The following is a 19,186-nucleotide window of genomic DNA, read 5'->3' as shown; positions in this document are numbered from 1 at the left end:
GTAGATTCTATGGGGAATCGGAAGCTCGGCTCAAACGTGTCTTTGAAGAAGCTTCAGAAAGGTAAGTTCCGTTCGTGTACCACAATTTCCTGAGCATTTATAAACAGCAAAATGCATAAACTGACCTTGCTTTTGGTCTCGAGTGAAATGATCGTTTGGACAGAATCTGGCAACTATTTGTTTCCAGGACGAATACTTTGTGTAAGATTGTGAAAGAACTTCTAATAAGAGCAAAGATTAATGGGCGATTGCAAGGGAAGAATTTAATTTTACAACACACTGCAAAAGGTAATAATATTGCTCTTAAATTGGGATCACTATTATGTTGTGGTTTTGGTGAGGTGAGAAGGAGGTGCGGGGCAGGGGTCATTGACTTTTTTTTTTGTATACCTTGTCGAGGCTTGTATGAGAGCTAACATGCAACACACAGCAAGGGGGGGGGGCATGAGACAAGAGGGGTGGGAGTGGGAAGGACAAAACAGTGGCGAACAGAGACATTAGGAGATCTGTGGAAGGGAGAGGGATGGGGCGAGGAACATGGGGTATACAAGATATTACAGGGACTTTCAGGAAGGAAAGCAGGGAATTTGAAGGAGGTGGGTTTGTGGTGGATTAACAGTGGTAGAAAAGATTGTGGTTTTGGATGGGGGAAGATAAGAGGTGGTGGTGAACAGCTGTTTTGAAGGCCTGGAGGGAAGAATGGGATTGAATAGAGTGAGGGAGTTAATTCCAAAGGCGGACTTTGACAGCACTAACTTTAAAAAAATCAATCCTTAAGGACTTTCGATGTATAGTAATATGTTGCATATAAATTCACTATAAAAGTGAATTTGTTTGTTTGTTTGTTTCTTTATGTTTCAAAAACTAAAAACTACTGAACCAAATCCAACCAAATTGTGCATGTTGCCTCAGTATGGTTTCTGTCAGGGTGGCATCTCTGGGTGAGGGGAAGACCCCAATTCTCTCAATGTAAATGTGTATCGTATCGCACCCCTGGCATTACAGTGATGGTGAAATCTGAGTGAGAATAATTCAAAATGTTTCTTTTCACTCAATTTAAATGAGGGTTAAAACCAAAGCACACAACACACCTTCACAGCGAAGCGGAAAATTTTTTTTCTACCATATATAAGCAGCAAGATTGGCTGATGAAGACGGATTGCAGGATGCCCGAGAGGAACACACACTCCCCTCCAAGCTATCTCAGCCCAGCTATAAACTGTCATCTCAATGATTCACATGCAGGCGAGCCATCGATGTGTGTGTACTCTACCCATTTTAAATGCTGATCGTCAAGCAAGGAAGCAGCACGTACCATTTAAAAAGTCTTTGGTATGACTTCCCGGGATTCACACTGACCTCCCAGATTCAGAGCAGACACTGACCATTACTCCACCGAAGTGTTGGAACATTACTGATTTTTTAAAAAGGAACATTTTTCACTGAGAAATTGACCTGCACAGTCATATCCAGCTGGTAGTGCAATGGCGGCTGAAATCGGTACAAAGGAAGAAGACGATGTTAAGGTGGTCTGTATACGAAAGAACAGGAGCTGGGAAGATGTTGCATCTCATCAAGGAACATAAGCTTATTGCAGAGTTAGATGTGAAACCAGAAGCATTCCAGTGCTTAGGATGACTGTCACAAAGCACTGCGTTGAAGGAAAACGATGATTGCATGGTGAAATGGGGCTAGTAGGGTGGCCTAGAGGTATGTGTACTTGCCACTAAGCTGTCGAGCCTGGGTTTGAATTTTGACTCCGCTATAAACTGTCATCCCAGTGTTTCACAGGCAGGGTGATTCATCAATGGGTGTGCCGTCCCTTGAATGGCCATTAAATTGGGAGTATGTCTGCCGGCATTAGTTTGTGGACATTAAAGATCAAATGGTATCCTTCACGAAGAATATGCAAGCTCTTGCCAGAACCCTGGCCAAATTACAAATTCTTGCCCTAACCTGAGTCGAATGTCACGCCGAGCCAGCCAGTTTGTGAAAAACTTGAGCTAAACATCCCCCACCAGCTATCCCCGCAAGAACGTGGGAATAATTGTGGCCGCGAGGAAGAAGAAGTAGTAGTAGTTGGCTGATGGAGGTGATGTTGGTGGACATCCAAGCAGATGGAAAATGTTAGAGTGAATAAAGCAGAATGTTTGTGAAGTACAACATGCTGTCTTTTGATTAAATCTGTCAGTAAATTGATGGGTAAAAATGCATGGTGCAGCAATGCCAACCCTCCCGATTTCATCGGGAGGCTTCCGAAAATTCACCCAAACTCCCGCCCTTACGATCACTATCCTTATCCTCCCGAAATTTTGATATTTTTGCACTGTTCACTAATCAGAATGTACTAGTATGAGAATTGAATGAAAAGCATCGTCTGCTACGTATAGCATGTGGTAACTCCATAACGTTCGCTGCTTCCAAATTGTACGTAAAAAATTGCAAATTCAAATGAGGAGCAGCGAAACATTGGGTCTGGATCTCACTTATGCGATCATGCACTGAGATTTAGTGCATGCGGCATGTGTGCAATACAGTGCATGCGGTATGTATGCACAGTGTATATGCATGCGATACGCTCACTGCATGCAGCTGGGCCCCGTACCAGCCCGGCGGTCGGGACCACCGTGCGGTGTTTAATTTAACAGCCGCTAGAGTTCTACGAGTCGCGCTGCAGCTGTGGAACATCGACTTCGAAGTTACCGATGCTTCAAGCCCTCGATGTTGATTACGAAATGGCAGAAAAGAAGCTTACGAAGACCAAGAAATGGTCTCAGAAGTACAAGACCGAATACAGTCTCCAATACCCGTGTATTCGAAAGTCTGAAAGAGGAATTCATCATGCGTATTGTACAGTATGCAGCGTTGATATTTCAGTTGAGCACGGAGGTCGCGATGATATTCGGAAGCACGTTGGAAGCAAACGGCACACAGACATTGCAAAGGAGAGATCTTCGAGCACGAGTACCGGTACACTTCTGAATTATTTCACCAAACAAGGGACAAGCGAGGAAGAGGATGTTACCCGAGCGGAACTTCTCTTTAGTGGATTTATTGTGGAACATAACTTGCCCATATCAGTCTCAGATCATGCTGGACCTCTATGTCAAAAGATGTTTCCAGATTCAAAAGTTGCTTCAAAGTATGGATGTGCAAGAACAAAAACTTGCAAGATGTGCAAGATGTGCAAGAACAAAAAAAAACAAAAAAAAAACGAGAACAAAAAGCAAGAAAAAAAAAAGAAAAAAAAAAAGAACAAGAACAAAGAAGAAAAAAAGAACACTGGTCAACAATTTTTTACTTTCTGAATGTTGTCTAGATTTCTACAAGTGAATTAGGGTATTCTGGCACTGCTGAATCAGGAAATGGCATCCGTTTCTCTCCATCAGGTCAGGTTTTTGTGCTAAGTTGATTTGAAAAAATCAGATCTTGTGACAAAATCAATTACATTTTTGTGGCATTATCAGCTGATTTTTGTCAACACATATCATCCTAAACATGTTTTAAAGAAAAAAAATGTTTTGCCAACAACATTTATTGATTACATGATAGAAACATCGATTACTGTCATCTGAATGGTGGGCATTGATAAAGGTAAGTACAAGTAAATTGCATGTTGCGTCACCACTGTTCAAACTTCAGGGCTTGAACTTCCGTTTCTTCGAACTCCTGGAATGTTCAGCGGCAGGGAGGTCTCTCTTCAGATTCCAACAGTAGTCAGCCATCATGACTGCGTCCCAGCGACCCTGATACCTGGTCTCCATCTCCTTCATGTCCTGATGGAATCTCTCCCCCTGCTCGTCACTCATTGAACCCAGGTTCTCAGGAAACCGGTTCATATGTGAAAATAGGTAGTGCATCTTGATGCTCATGTTGCAGCCCAGGTTTCTGAAAGCAGTCAGCATGTTGTTGACAAGTTCTGCGTAGTTTCTGGCCTTATTGTTGCCAAGAAAGTTCTTCACTACCAAAACAAATGTCTTCCACGCTTCCAGTTCCACTTCGTTCATTGAGTTTTTGAACTCTGGATCTCTGATGAGCTGACGGATCTGAGAACCATCAAAGATGCCAACTTTCAACTTCTCCATGGTCAATCCTGGAAAAGCCTGGCACAAGTAAGTGAAGCAGTCACCATCTTTGTCCAGAGCCTTGGTGAACTGCTTGATTAAGCCGAGCTTGATGTGCAGCGGTGGGAAGAGTATTCTGTCTCTGTCCACCAGAGGGTCGTTGATGACGTTCCTTTCTTTGCATGGCACCAATTCCTCCCGCACAGGCCAGTCCTTCTTCGTGTAATGCTGAGCACGGTCCCTACTATCCCACATGCACAGAAAACATGGGTACTTAGTGAAGCCAGACTGTTGTCCCAACAAAAAGTTCACCATCTTCAGGTCAACACAAATAAACCACTTATGCTGATCATAACCAATTTTCTCCAGCACGTACTTCACCGCTTCATACTTCTCCTTCAGTGTAGTCGAGTGAGCGATGGGTACAGAGGCAAACTGGTTGCCGTTGTGTAGCAGAACACATTTCAGTGATCGCTTGCTGCTGTCAATGAACAGTCTCCAATCTTTGGGTTCGTACTGTGGCACTCCAAGCTTGAGCAGAAGCGCATGTCATAAATTGGCGCATGTAGGTATTGTACATTCTTCAGAGTTCGTTATTTCAAGAAATACAACTTTTTTGTATCACATTATTACAAAATCTGCCCCATTAACTTTAGTTTTGATCCACGAACTTTATGCTTTGCCTCACTAATTTTTGGAAGATTTTGAGGTTTTATGACTTCAAACTGATCCCTTTTCGACATAATCACCCAGAACTATCGTACCTGAATACTTCTTGTCATTAAAATAATTATTTCCAATCAAAACAATTATTTGACATGACATTTTACCCCCACCAACTTCTTCTAAAATGCTCCACACATGCGTACATGTGAACAAAAATGTAAAAAACGACATGTGGCCATATCTCAAAAACTTGACCTGATTGAACAAAACTAATATGAGTTTTGGATTCAGCGCATCAGATTCGTCCTAAATCAGCTTAAAAAATGCAGACAACAAATTTGTTGTTGACCAGTGTAATTGGTGAGTTGTCAAATGTTACTGCTTCATCTATTGCCGATATTGCTAGACTAGCTCCATTTAGCCTAGCTCCAGACGGTAGCAATGACAGTGGTGAGGCCCAGCTATATCCTGTCCTGATTTCGTACTATGACAACAGTGCTGGGATTGTGAAGCAAGGTTTGCTAAGTTTGCCTGCGTGCAAACAAGATTCCACTGGAGAAAACATTTTCAAACTGCTTGATCATGAGTTCAGTGACAGGAAAATTCCGTGGGGAAATTGTGTTTCCTTTTGTGCTGATAATGCCTCTGTCATGGTGGGCAAGCACAAAGGAGTCGCTGCTTATATCCACAAACAAAATCCAGAGTGCTACATCATGGGATGCCCTTGCCATATGATGCACAATACGGCCAAGAAGGCGGCTCAGGCCTTACCCATTGAATTAGATGACTTTCTCATCGATATTTACTACTACTTGGACAAAAGTAGTAAACGCGTCAAAGGAGTGAAAGCACTGCAAGAACTCTGTGATGCCCCGACACACAAGATTCTGAAGCATGTCGCAACAAGGTGGCTGTCCCTTGGTCAGTGCCTAGACAGGCTGATTGAACAGTGGGAGCCACTTCGCCTCTTCTTCAAAGAAGAAGTACGAAGAAAAATGCAACCAACTGTAGCCAAGACTCTAACAACGAGCAAGAAGGACGGCACTGTATCTACTGCCAGTACTGGCACTGCAGGATCAAGCACTCGTGGAGCAGCATTCACCACTACCACTGCAGTATCTGCTGCGAAGAAGACAGCAGGGACAGCACCAAAACCAATGCTGAGAGCAGGGAGCATCACCGGCCCTTCATCACGTTCTACAAAGCAGATTCCTTCAGAGTCGAGAAAGACTGTGATAGTCCCATCTACAGGCAAAGAAGGACCCAAGTTAAGTTCTGCTTTTGCCAAATCACTTGATAGAAGCTCAGCAAAACCTTCGAATCAGAGGTCTTCTTCCTTGGCTGCACCTACCTCAAGCTCTCTCCTCAAACGTAAAATTGGATCTGGTACTACGAGTCTGACCTCTTCTGCTGGCAGTAAACGCAAGTGTGATCGCCCTGCGGCTAAGTGTACTACGAGTTCTACAACTAAAAGCGCATCTTCCTCAAACACTGTGCAGGAATCTAGAGAAAAACGTGTCAACAGGATGTTCTTGTCTCCACAAACAAAACTCTATTGTTTCTTCCTTCGATATGCTAACAAGCTTTTTGAGAAGGGGAATCTTCTGCTCCAAAGAGACGAACCCTGTATTCATCTCCTGCATGGAGAATTGAATGGTCTTCTGAAAGATATCTTCGTACGGTTTTTGAAACCATCGGTGTCATCGGTTGCTCTGGTAAATGTACCCTTCTCTGACAGAAATCATCAGAAGAATGATGAGGACCTCATGATTGGGAATGATGCCAAACTGTATATAAGGGAACAAAGGAGTCTCAAGAAATCCACCTTCACTCTGAGTGAGTCAGACATCCAAGGTTTCTTCAGTGCAGTTCGCTCATATTATGTGAAAGCCTGCAATTACATCTTCAAAACCTGGCCGCTAGATGATGAATTAGCCAAGCATGCTCAGGTGCTGGATGTTAAGCTACACCAAGAAGTGGGGTTTGACTGTGTGGAGTTTTTCATCAAGAAATTCCCCTGTCTGTTCAGTGGCGGTGATAGTGACATAGACAGTCTTGAGAGTGAATTCGCTCACTACCAGGCAGACGCCTCCATAGCTACAATTGCTACTGAGACAGTGAGAGTGGATGAGCAGTGGCATCGGATTTCATAGCTCACAGATCCCTGCACTGGTGCCAAGAAGTATCCTAATTTGAGCAAAGTGATGAAGGGAATCTTGGTCATTCCTCATTCGAACGCATCATGTGAGCGGGCACTCAGTCTTGTACGGAAGAATCATACTGAATTTCGTCCCAATTTGAGTGTCAAAACCCTGGAAGCTCTCTTAATTGAAAAACTAGCTCATAACACCCCTTGCTACCAGAGAGAATACAGCAAAGACATAATCAGAAGGGCTAAAAGAGCCACACAGCTGTCACTCAGCAAAGCTGCCATGGAAAAAGCAAGCAGCAGTAGTACCAGCCAGTAAGGTAAGAAAAATATTGCTTCTTTTGTGCTTTTTGTTAATCTTTGATTGTCCCCTAACTTACTAATATTAACATACATGTAACATTAAAAAGTGCACAATTTTCCCCTTTTTTTGTTCAAAAAGTGGGAATTCTTAACATGTTAAATGCTCCAAAATAGGGCTCAGAGGGCACTAGAGAGCGTCTAGAACCCCAGAGCTTCCAGGGCCCTAAGGCGGGCCCTGGACCCCGCCGCAAGGGTCGAGCGCTCCGCGCTCGAGATGTGCGCTTCGCGCACATTATTTGGTGTCGGTTGAAAATCCTCCCTAATTCTGATTTCCAAAAGTTGGCATCTCTGATGGTGTTTTATAAAATAATGGCAAAAAATAAAATGGGACAAATCTATATATAACTAAAACTCTCATCTTGTATGTATGTATGTATGTATGTATGTATGTTCCCGAAATACAGCCAAAACGGTACACGATAGCGAAAAAATTTTACGGCCACCTTACTCACCATTCTCCTGCGGTGTGCAGCATCAAGTTTCGTTAAAATCGGGCGACAAAAAAAATTATTAAAAATCAATTCCCGATTCAGTCAAGTAGTCTTCGGGAAAATTTGATCAATGCAAACAACCTCAGCGGTATAGTTCGCTGGAGCTATCTTTTATTAGGGTACCCTGTCAGTACAGGGTACCCTATTGTTTTTCTTAAGTTTATTTGTTATTATTAGGGTACCCTGTGAGTACAGGGTACCCTATTGTTTTTCTTCTGTTTATTAGGGTACCCTGTGAGTACAGGGTACCCTATTGTTTTTCTTCTGTTTATTATTACGCATTATTATTATTATTATTCTTCCGCCGTAAATTTGCAAAATTTCCAAATTTTTTCGCTTTAAATGCCATTTTCTCTGGGATACTAAGTCCGATCGACACAAAATTTTCACCACAGTATGTATCTTTTTTGATAGCACAATCACGTTATAATTATGACGTCATTGATCATGTGGTGCGGGCGCCATCTTGAAAAAAACGATAAACTTTGGACCTCTGTATCTCAGAAACCCTGCAATGTAAAAATTTTTCGTTTGATACATTTTACTAAGCTCCATATGGGGAACACGTGTGATTTTTCGTGACGTCATAGGTGAAGCGATATACCGGTGAAAATTCGTCAAGTAGAACGCCATATAGGAAAAATCTGAAAAATTCTGAGCATCATCTACGCCAAAAATCACTGACGAAAATGTTTTTCTTGACGTCATCGATGACGTAATTCGGCCGCCATCTTGTTTTTTAGTGTTTTTTTTTAAAAATCTTCTTCTCCAGAAGGGCTGGACAGATTAAGGCGAAACTTTACAAGTACATTCCCCCTGATGTCCTCTTTCAAGTTTGTTAATTTGTTGTTGATACGTCACATGGTTTGGCGGCCATCTTGAAAAAACCCTAAAACCTTCAAACATCTTCTTCTCCAGAAGCGCTGGTCCCATGAAGGCGAGATTTCACAAGTATATTCGTGACATGTATGCGATGCAAGTTTGTTAATTTCTAAGTGATAGGTCACATGGTTTGGCCGCCATGTTGGATTTAAGAAAAATATTAAATAATGTTTTCTCTGGTATTTCATAAGCCATCAAAGCGAAAATTTGCAAGTGCCTTCCTCCCTCAAGTCTGCATACATGGTAAAAAAAATTTTACCTCAGAAGTCGCATGGTTTGGCGGCCATCTTGGATAGAAAAATAGACTTTATCCGATTTACACGAAACTTCACACACTTGTTCGGGTCGACGATGGAAAGCAGAATTTAAATTTATGATATCATAGGTCACAAGGTTCGGCAGCCATCTTGGATTGAAAATGAATAAATTTTAAAAATCTTCTTCTCCAGAAGGGCAAGACAGATGAAGACGAAACTTCACACATATATTCCCCATGAGGTCCTTTCTCAAGTTTGTTAATTTGTTCTTGATCGGTCACATGGTTCGGCGGCCATCTTGAAAAAACCCTAAAACCTTCAAACATCTTCTTCTCCAGAAGCGCTGGTCGGATGAAGGGGAGATTTCAGAACTATATTCGGGACACGTAGGCGATATAAGTTTGTTAATTTCGAATTGATACGTTAGACGGTTTGGCCGCCATCTTGGATTTAAGAAAAATATTAAATAATGTTTTCTCTGGAACCGCTGAACCAAACGAATCAAAAATTTCTAATTATCATCTACCATCGTGTATGCACGCATGGTAAAAATTATGACATCACACGTCACATGGTTTGGCGGCCATCTTGGATAGAAAAACGCACCTTTACCGATTAACACGAAACTTTACAAACGTGTTCCAATACCCAGTTGGAAGCAGAATATAAATTTCTGATGTGTTTGGTCACATGGTTCGTCAGCCATCTTGGATTGAAAATGAATAAATTTTAAAAATCTTCTTCTCCAGAAAGGCAAGACAGATTAAGCCGAAACTTCACACATATATTCCCCATGAGGTCCTTTCTCAAGTTTGTTAATTTGTTCTTGATTGGTCACATGGTTTGGCGGCCATCTTGAATTTACCTTAAAACCTTCAAACATCTTCTTCTCCAGAACACCTGATCTGATCAAGGGGAAACTTCACACCCCTATTGCACATGAGTAGGGAATACAAGTTTGTTAATTTCTAATTGATAGGTCACATGGTTTGGCAGCCATGTTGAATTTAAGAAAAATATTAAATAATGTTTTCTCTGGAACTGCTTAACCTATCGAAGCGAAAATTTGCGTCTGTCATCCTCCATGATATCTGCATACATGGTAAAAATTATGAGGTCACAAGTCACATGGTTTGGCCGCCATCTTAGATTGAAGGATAAATATTAATTCATGTTTACTCTGGAACCACTACTTCTATATATGCGAAACTTCATATTTATAATTTAGGCTACATGTGAAACAAAAGTTTAAAATTTCAACCTGATCGGTCGTGTGGTTTGGCAGCCAGTAATAACGAAATTGAATGCTTTGTGCTGCCCGGTTCATAACTCGTCTGTTCCGCTCCCTCTCGAAGCAGGCCTGTGTTTGTATCACTATTAAATAATGTTTTCTCTGGCAACGCTTATCCTTTCAATGCGAAAATTGCGACTATGATTTAAGTCTCACGTTGAGTCAAAGGCAGACGCGGACTGGGTACCCGGTCATCACTGCCAGCAGTTATAAAGTGGCAGTTCTAGTTAGGGTACCCTGTGAGTACAGGGTACCCTATTGTTTTTCTTCTGTTTATTTATTATTAGGGTATCCAGTCAAATGGACTGGATAACCTATTGTTTTTCTTCTGTTTATTATTAGGGTACCCTGTGAGTACAGGGTACCCTATTGTTTTTCTTCTGTTTATTATTACGCATTATTATTATTATTCTTCCGCCGGCATTTTGCACCCTTTTTCGCTTTAAAAATCATTTTCTCTGGAACACTAAGTCCGATCGACAGGAAATTTTCACCATAGTATGTATCTTTTTTGATAGCACAATCACGTTATAATTATGACGTCATTGGTCACGTGGTACGGTCGCCATCTTGAAAAAAGCGATAAACTTTGGACATCTGTATCTCGGAAACCGTGCAATGGAAAAAATTTTCGTTTGATACATTTTACTAAGCTCCCTATGGGGAACACGTGTGATTTTTCGTGACGTCATAGGTGAAGCGATATACCGGTGAAAATTCGTCAAGTAGAACGCCATATGGGAAAAATCTGAAAAATTCTGAGCATCATCTACGCCAAAAATCACTGACGAAAATGTTTTTTTGACGTCATCGATGACGTAATTCGGCCGCCATCTTGTTTTTTAGTGTTTTTTAATCTTCTTCTCCAGAACGGCTATGCAGATTAAGGCGAAACTTTACACGCACATTCCCCCTGAGGTCCTCTTTCAAGTTTGTTAATTTGTTGTTGATACGTCACATGGTTTGGCGGCCATCTTGAAAAAACCCTAAAACCTTCAAACATCTTCTTCTCCAGAAGCGCTGGTCCAATGAAGGCGAGATTTCAGAACTATATTCGTGACATGTATGCGATGCAAGTTTGTTAATTTCAAAGTGATAGGTCACATGGTTTGGCCGCCATGTTGGATTTAAGAAAAATATTAAATAAAGTTTTCTCTGGTATTTCATAAGCCATCGAAGCGAAAATTTGCAAGTGCCTTCCTCGCTCAAGTCTGCATACATGGTAAAAGTTCTTACCTCAGAAGTCACATGGTTTGGCGGCCATCTTGGATAGAAAAATAGACTTTATCCGATTTACACAAAACTTCACACACTTGTTCGGGTCGACGATGGAAAGCAGAATTTAAATTCATGATATCCTCGGTCACAAGGTTCGGCAGCCATCTTGGATTGAAAATGAATAAATTTTAAAAATCTTCTTCTCCAGAAGGGCAAGACAGATGAAGACGAAACTTCACAGATATATTCCCCATGAGGTCCTTTCTCAAGTTTGTTAATTTGTTTTTGATCGGTCACATGGTTTGGCGGCCATCTTGAAAAACCCGAAAACCTTCAAACATCTTCTTCTCCAGAAGCGTTGGCCCAATGAAGGGGAGATTTCAGAACTATATTCGGGACAGGAAGGCGATATAAGTTTGTTAATTTCGAATTGATAAGTCACATGGTTTGGCCGCCATCTTGGATTTCAGAAAAATATTAAATAATGTTTTCTCTGGAACCGCTTAACCTAACGAATCGAAAGTTTGTAATTATCATCTACCGTTGTGTATACACGCGTGGTAAAAATTATGATGTCACACGTCACATGGTTTGGCGGCCATCTTGGATTGAAAAACGCACCTTTACCGATTAACACGAAACTTCACGTACGTGTTCCAATACCCAGTTGGAAGCAGAATATACATTTCTGATGTCATAGGTCACATGGTTCGTCAGCCATCTTGGATTGAAAAACAATATCTTCAAACGTCTTTTTCTCTGAAACGGCTGAACAGATCCAGGCGAAACTCCACCACTATGACCGCCTCTCCATGACGAATAAAAAGTTCCCACCCCCTTTTGAGGTACGATGCAACGTTTGGCAGCCATATTGGATTGAAGGAAAAATATTAATTAATGTTTACTCTGGAACTACTGCATCAATAAATGTGAAACATCAAGTTTATGGTGGAACGCTCATGCGGAATGAGGGTTTGAAATTTCAACGCGATCGGGCCCAGGGTTTGGCAGCCATGTTGGTTTTAAGAAAAATATTAAATAATGTTTTCTCTGGAACTGCTTAACCTGGAGAAGCGAAAATTTGCAGTTATCATCCACCATCGTGTTTGCACACGTGGTGCAAATTATGACATCACAAGTCACATGGTTTGGCCGCCATCTTGGATTGAAGGATAAATATTAATTAATGTTTACTCTGGAACCGCTGCCTCTATATATGCGAAACTTCAGATTTATAATTCAGGTGACATGCGAAATAAAAGTTTAAAATTTCAACCTGATCGGTCATGCGGTTTGGGAGCCAGGATTATTTAATTATTTGAATCTGGAAGCCAGTAATAACGAAATTGAATGCTTTGTGCTGCCCGGTTCGTAACTCATCTGTTCCGTGCCGTCTCGAAGCAGGCCTGTGTTTGTATCACTATTAAATAATGTTTTCTCTGGCACCGCTTATCCTTTCAATGCCAAACTTTGCGACTGTCATCTGCAGAAAGTCCCATGTTGTATCAAAGGCGGACGGACTGGGTACCCGGTCATCACTGCCAGCAGTTATAAAGTGGCAGTTCTAGTTATTATTATTATTTTTATTATTATTTTTCTTCCGCCGTAAATTTGCAAAATTTCCAGTTTTTTTCGCTTTAAATGCCATTTTCTCAGAAATGGTAAGACCAATCGACACAAAATTTTCACCAGATATGTATCTTTTTTGATAGCATACATAATTGATAATTATGACGTCATAGGTCACGTGATACGGGCGCCATCTTGAAAAAACAGATCAACTTTGGACCTCTGTATCTCGGAAACCTTCTAGTGTAAAAAAATTTCGCTTGATACATTTGAACAAGCTCCCTCTCGGGTATACGTGTGATTTTTCGTGACGTCATCAGTGAAGAGGTATCCCAGTAAAAATTCGTCAAGTAGAACGCCACATGGCAAAAATTTGAAATTTCTTGAGCATCATCTACACAAAAATTCATCGTAGAAAAAATATTTTGACGTCATCAGTGACGTAATTCGGCCGCCATCTTGTTTTTTTGTGTTTTTTTAAAAAATCTTCTTCTCCAGAACGGCTGTGCAGATTGAGGCGAAACTTTACAGGCACATTCCCCCTGAGGTCCTCTTTCAAGTTTGTTAATTTGTTGTTCATACGTCACATGGTTTGGCGGCCATCTTGAAAAAACCTTAAAACCTTCAAACATCTTCTTCTCCAGAAGCGCTGGTCCAATGAAGGCGAGATTTCAGAACTATATTCGTGACATGTATGCGATGCAAGTTTGTTAATTTCAAAGTGATAGGTCACATGGTTTGGCCGCCATGTTGGATTTAAGAAAAATATTAAATAATGTTTTCTCTGGTATTTCATAAGCCATCAAAGCGAAAATTTGCAAGTGCCTTCCTCCCTCAAGTCTGCATACATGGTAAAAAATTTTACCTCAGAAGTCACATGGTTTGGCGGCCATCTTGGATAGAAAAATCGACTTTATCCGATTTACACGAAACTTCACACACTTGTTCGGGTCGACGATGGAAAGCAGAATTTAAATTTATGATATCATAGGTCACAAGGTTCGGCAGCCATCTTGGATTGAAAATGAATAAATTTTAAAAATCTTCTTCTCCAGAAGGGCAAGACAGATGAAGACGAAACTTCACACATACATTCCCCATGAGGTCCTTTCTCAAGTTTGTTAATTTGTTCTTGATCGGTCACATGGTTCGGCGGCCATCTTGAAAAAACCCTAAAACCTTCAAACATCTTCTTCTCCAGAAGCGCTGGTCGGATGAAGGGGAGATTTCAGAACTATATTCGGGACACGTAGGCGATATAAGTTTGTTAATTTCGAATTGATACGTTAGACGGTTTGGCCGCCATCTTGGATTTAAGAAAAATATTAAATAATGTTTTCTCTGGAACCGCTGAACCAAACGAATCGAAAATTTGTAATTATCATCTACCATCGTGTATGCACGCATGGTAAAAATTATGATGTCACACGTCACACGGTTTGGCGGCCATCTTGGATAGAAAAACGCACCTTTACCGATTAACACGAAACTTTACAAACGTGTTCCAATACCCAGTTGGAAGCAGAATGTAAATTTCTGATGTCATAGGTCACATGGTTCGTCAGCCATCTTGGATTGAAAATGAATAAATTTTAAAAATCTTCTTCTCCAGAAAGGCAAGACAGATTAAGCCGAAACTTCACACATATATTCCCCATGAGGTCCTTTCTCAAGTTTGTTAATTTGTTCTTGATTGGTCACATGGTTTGGCGGCCATCTTGAATTTACCTTAAAACCTTCAAACATCTTCTTCTCCAGAACACCTAATCTGATCAAGGGGAAACTTCACACCCCTATTGCACATGAGTAGGGAATACAAGTTTGTTAATTTCTAATTGATAGGTCACATGGTTTGGCAGCCATGTTGAATTTAAGAAAAATATTAAATAATGTTTTCTCTGGAACTGCTTAACCTATCGAAGCGAAAATTTGCGTCTGTCATCCTTCCTGATATCTGCATACATGGTAAAAATTATGAGGTCACAAGTCACATGGTTTGGCCGCCATCTTAGATTGAAGGATAAATATTAATTCATGTTTACTCTGGAACCACTACTTCTATATATGCGAAACTTCATATTTATAATTTAGGCTACATGTGAAACAAAAGTTTAAAATTTCAACCTGATCGGCCACGTGGTTTGGCAGCCAGAATTATTTAATTATTTGAATCTGGTCGCCAGTAATAAGGAAATTGAACGCTTTATGCTGCCCGGTTCGTAACTCGTCTGTTCCGCGCCGTCTCGAAGCAGGCCTGTGTTTGTATCACCATTAACTAATGTTTTCTCTGGCACCGCTTATCCGATAAATGCGAAACTTTGCGACTATGATTTAAGTCTCACGTTGTGTCAGTTGTGTCAAAGGCGGACGGACTGGGTACCCGGTCATCACTGCCAGCAGTTATAAAGTGGCAGTTCTAGTTAGGGTACCCTGTGAGTACAGGGTACCCTATTGTTTTTCTTCTGTTTATTATTACGCATTATTAGGGTACCCTGTGAGTACAGGGTACCCTATTGTTTTTCTTCTGTTTATTATTATTAGGGTACCCTGTGAGTACAGGGTACCCTATTGTTTTCCTTCTGTTTATTATTATTATTATTACGCATTATTATTATTATTATTATTTTTCCGCCGGCATTTTGCACCCTTTTTCGCTTTAAAAATCATTTTCTCTGGAACACTAAGTCCGATCGACAGGAAATTTTCACCATAGTATGTATCTTTTTTGATAGCACAATCACGTTATAATTATGACGTCATTGGTCACGTGGTACGGTCGCCATCTTGAAAAAAGCGCTAAACTTTGGACATCTGTATCTCGGAAACCGTGCAATGGAAAAATTTTTCGTTTGATACATTTTACTAAGCTCCCTATGGGGAACACGTGTGAGTTTTCGTGACGTCATAGGTGAAGCGATATACCGGTGAAAATTCGTCAAGTAGAACGCCATATAGGAAAAATCTGAAAAATTCTGAGCGTCATCTACATCAAAATTCATCGTCAAAAATGTTTTTTTTGACGTCATCGATGACGTAATTCGGCCGCCATCTTGTTTTTTAGTGTTTTTTTTTAAAAATCTTCTTCTCCAGAAGGGCTAGGCAGATTAAGGCGAAACTTTACACACACATTCCCCCTGAGGTCCTCTTTCAAGTTTGTTAATTTGTTGTTGATACGTCACATGGTTTGGCGGCCATCTTGAAAAAACCCTAAAACCTTCAAACATCTTCTTCTCCAGAAGCGCTGGGCCAATGAAGGCGCGATTTCAGAACTATATTCGGGACATGTATGCGATGCAAGTTTGTTAATTTCTAAGTGATTGGTCGCATGGTTGGACCGCCGTGTTGGATTTAAGAAAAATATTAAATAATGTTTTCTCTGGAATATCACAAGCCATCGAAGCGAAAACTTGCAAGTGCCTTCCTCCCTCAAGTCTGCATACATGGTAAAAATTTTTACCTCAGAAGTCACATGGTTTGGCGGCCATCTTGGATAGAAAAATAGACCTTATCCGATTTACACGAAACTTCACACAGTTGTTCGGGTCGACGAGGGAAAGCAGAATTTAAATTTATGATATCATAGGTCACAAGGTTCGGCAGCCATCTTGGATTGAAAATGAATAAATTTTAAAAATCTTCTTCTCCAGAAGGGCAAGACAGATGAAGACGAAACTTCACACATATATTCCCCATGAGGTCCTTTCTCAAGTTTGTTAATTTGTTCTTGATCGGTCACATGGTTTGGCGGCCATCTTGAAAAAACCCGAAAACCTTCAAACATCTTCTTCTCCAGAAGCGTTGGCCCAATGAAGGGGAGATTTCAGAACTATATTCGGGACAGGAAGGCGATATAAGTTTGTTAATTTCGAATTGATAAGTCACATGGTTTGGCCGCCATCTTGGATTTAAGAAAAATATTAAATAATGTTTTCTCTGGAACCGCTTAACCAAACGAATCGAAACTTTGTAATTATCATCTAGCAGGCAGAATGCACGCATGGTAAAAATTATGACGTCACACGTCACATGGTTTGGCGGCCATCTTGGATAGAAAAACGCACCTTTACCGATTAACACGAAACTTCACAAACGTGTTCCAATACCCAGTTGGAAGCAGAATCTAAATTTGTGATGCCATAGGTCACATGGTTCGTCAGCCATCTTGGATTGAAAATGAATAAATTTAAAAAATCTTCTTCTCCAGATGGGCAAGACAGATTAAGCCGAAACTTCACAGATATATTCCGCATGAGGTCCTTTCTCAAGTTTGTTAATTTGTTCTTGATTGGTCACATGGTTTGGCGGCCATCTTGAATTTACCTTAAAACCTTCAAACATCTTCTTCTCCAGAACACCTGATCTGATCAAGGGGAAACTTCACACCCCTATTGCACATGAGTAGTGAATACAAGTTTGTTAATTTCTAATTGATAGGTCACATGGTTTGGCAGCCATGTTGAATTTAAGAAAAATATTAAATAATGTTTTCTCTGGAACTGCTTAACCTATCGAAGCGAAAATTTGCGTCTGTCATCCTCCATCATATCTGCATACATGGTAAAAATTATCAGGTCACAAGTCACATAGTTTGGCCGCCATCTTAGATTGAAGGATAAATATTAATTAATGTTTACTCTGGAACCACTGCTTCTATATATGCAAAACTTCACATTTGTAATTTAGCCGACATGCGAAACAAAGGTTTAAAATTTCAACCTGATCGGTCACACGGTTTGGCAGCCAGAATTATTTAATTATTTGAATCTGGTCGCCAGTAATAACGAAATTGAACGTTTTGTGCTGCCAGGTTCGTAACTCGTCTGTTCCGCGCCGTCTCGAAGCAGGCCTGTGTTTGTATCACCATTAAATAATGTTTTCTCTGGCACCGCTTATCCTATCAATGCAAAACTTTGCGACGATGATTTAAGTCTCATGTTTTATCAGTTGTGTCAAAGGCACTTCTGGGTACCCGGTCATCACTGCCAGCAGTTATAAAGTGGCAGTTCTAGTTATTATTATTATTTTTCTTTTTCCGCCGGCATTTTGCACCCTTTTTCGCTTTAAAAACCATTTTCTCTGGGATACTAAGTCCGATCGACACAAAATTTTCACCACAGTATGTATCTTTTTTGATAGCACAATCACGTTATAATTATGACGTCATTGGTCACGTGGTACGGTCGCCATCTTGAAAAAAGCGATAAACTTTGGACATCTGTATCTCGGAAACCGTGCAATGGAAAATTTTTTCGCTTGATACATTTTACTAAGCTCCCTATGGGGAACACGTGTGATTTTTCGTGACGTCATAGGTGAAGCGATATTCCAGTGAAAATTCGTCAAGTAGAACGCCATATAGGAAAAATCTGAAAAATTCTGAGCATCATCTACGCCTAAAATTGCTGCGGAAAATGTTTTTCTTGACGTCATCGATGACGTAATTCGGCCGCCATCTTGTTTTTTAGTGTTTTTTAAAAAAAAATCTTCTTCTCCAGAAGGGCTGGACAGATTAAGGCGAAACTTTACACGTACATTCCCCCTGATGTCCTCTTTCAAGTTTGTTAATTTGTTGTTGATACGTCACATGGTTTGGCGGCCATCTTGAAAAAACCCTAAAACCTTCAAACATCTTCTTCTCCAGAAGCGCTGGTCCCATGAAGGCGAGATTTCACAACTATATTCGGGACATGTATGCGATGCAAGTTTGTTAATTTCAAAGTGATAGGTCACATGGTTTGGCCGCCATGTTGGATTTAAGAAAAATATTAAATAATGTTTTCTCTGGTATTTCATAAGCCATCGAAGCGAAAATTTGCAATTGCCTTCCACCCTCAAGTCTGCATACATGGTAAAAAAAATTTTTACCTCAGAAGTCACATGGTTTGGCGGCCATCTTGGATAGAAAAATAGACCTTATCCGATTTTCACGAAACTTCACACACTTGTTCGGGTCGACGATGGAAAGCAGAATTTAAATTTATGATAACATAGGTCACAAGGTTCGGCAGCCATCTTGGATTGAAAATGAATAAATTTTAAAAATCTTCTTCTCCAGAAGGGCAAGACAGATTAAGACGAAACTTCACAGATATATTCCCCATGAGATCCTTTCTCAAGTTTGTTAATTTCTTCTTGATCGGTCACATGGTTTGGCGGCCATCTTGGATTGAAAAATAATATCTTTAAACGTCTTTTTCTCTGAAACGACTGAACAGATCCAGGCGAAATCCACCACT

General features: G+C 40.6%; 1 protein-coding gene across 1 annotated transcript in view; it reads left to right on the top strand.

Annotated features, from left to right (window-relative positions):
- The first annotated feature begins 6 nt into the window (after window positions 1-6).
- AFG2A (AAA ATPase AFG2A) overlaps window positions 7-19,186 on the top strand; it is a 60,166-nt gene continuing 40,986 nt past the window's right edge. Inside the window, exon 1 of the mRNA XM_085863010.1 lies at window positions 7-61. The gene's annotated coding sequence lies outside the window, so the exon portion shown is untranslated. The remainder of the gene's footprint in view (window positions 62-19,186) is intronic.

The sequence above is a fragment of the Eptatretus burgeri genome, chromosome 17, assembly GCF_056783735.1.
Source record: "Eptatretus burgeri isolate ZD-2024b chromosome 17, Ebu_testis_v1, whole genome shotgun sequence".
NCBI lineage: Eukaryota > Metazoa > Chordata > Myxini > Myxiniformes > Myxinidae > Eptatretus > Eptatretus burgeri.
The sequence above is the reverse complement of the archived record's forward strand: the minus strand, read 5'-3'. Positions and strand labels throughout refer to the sequence as shown.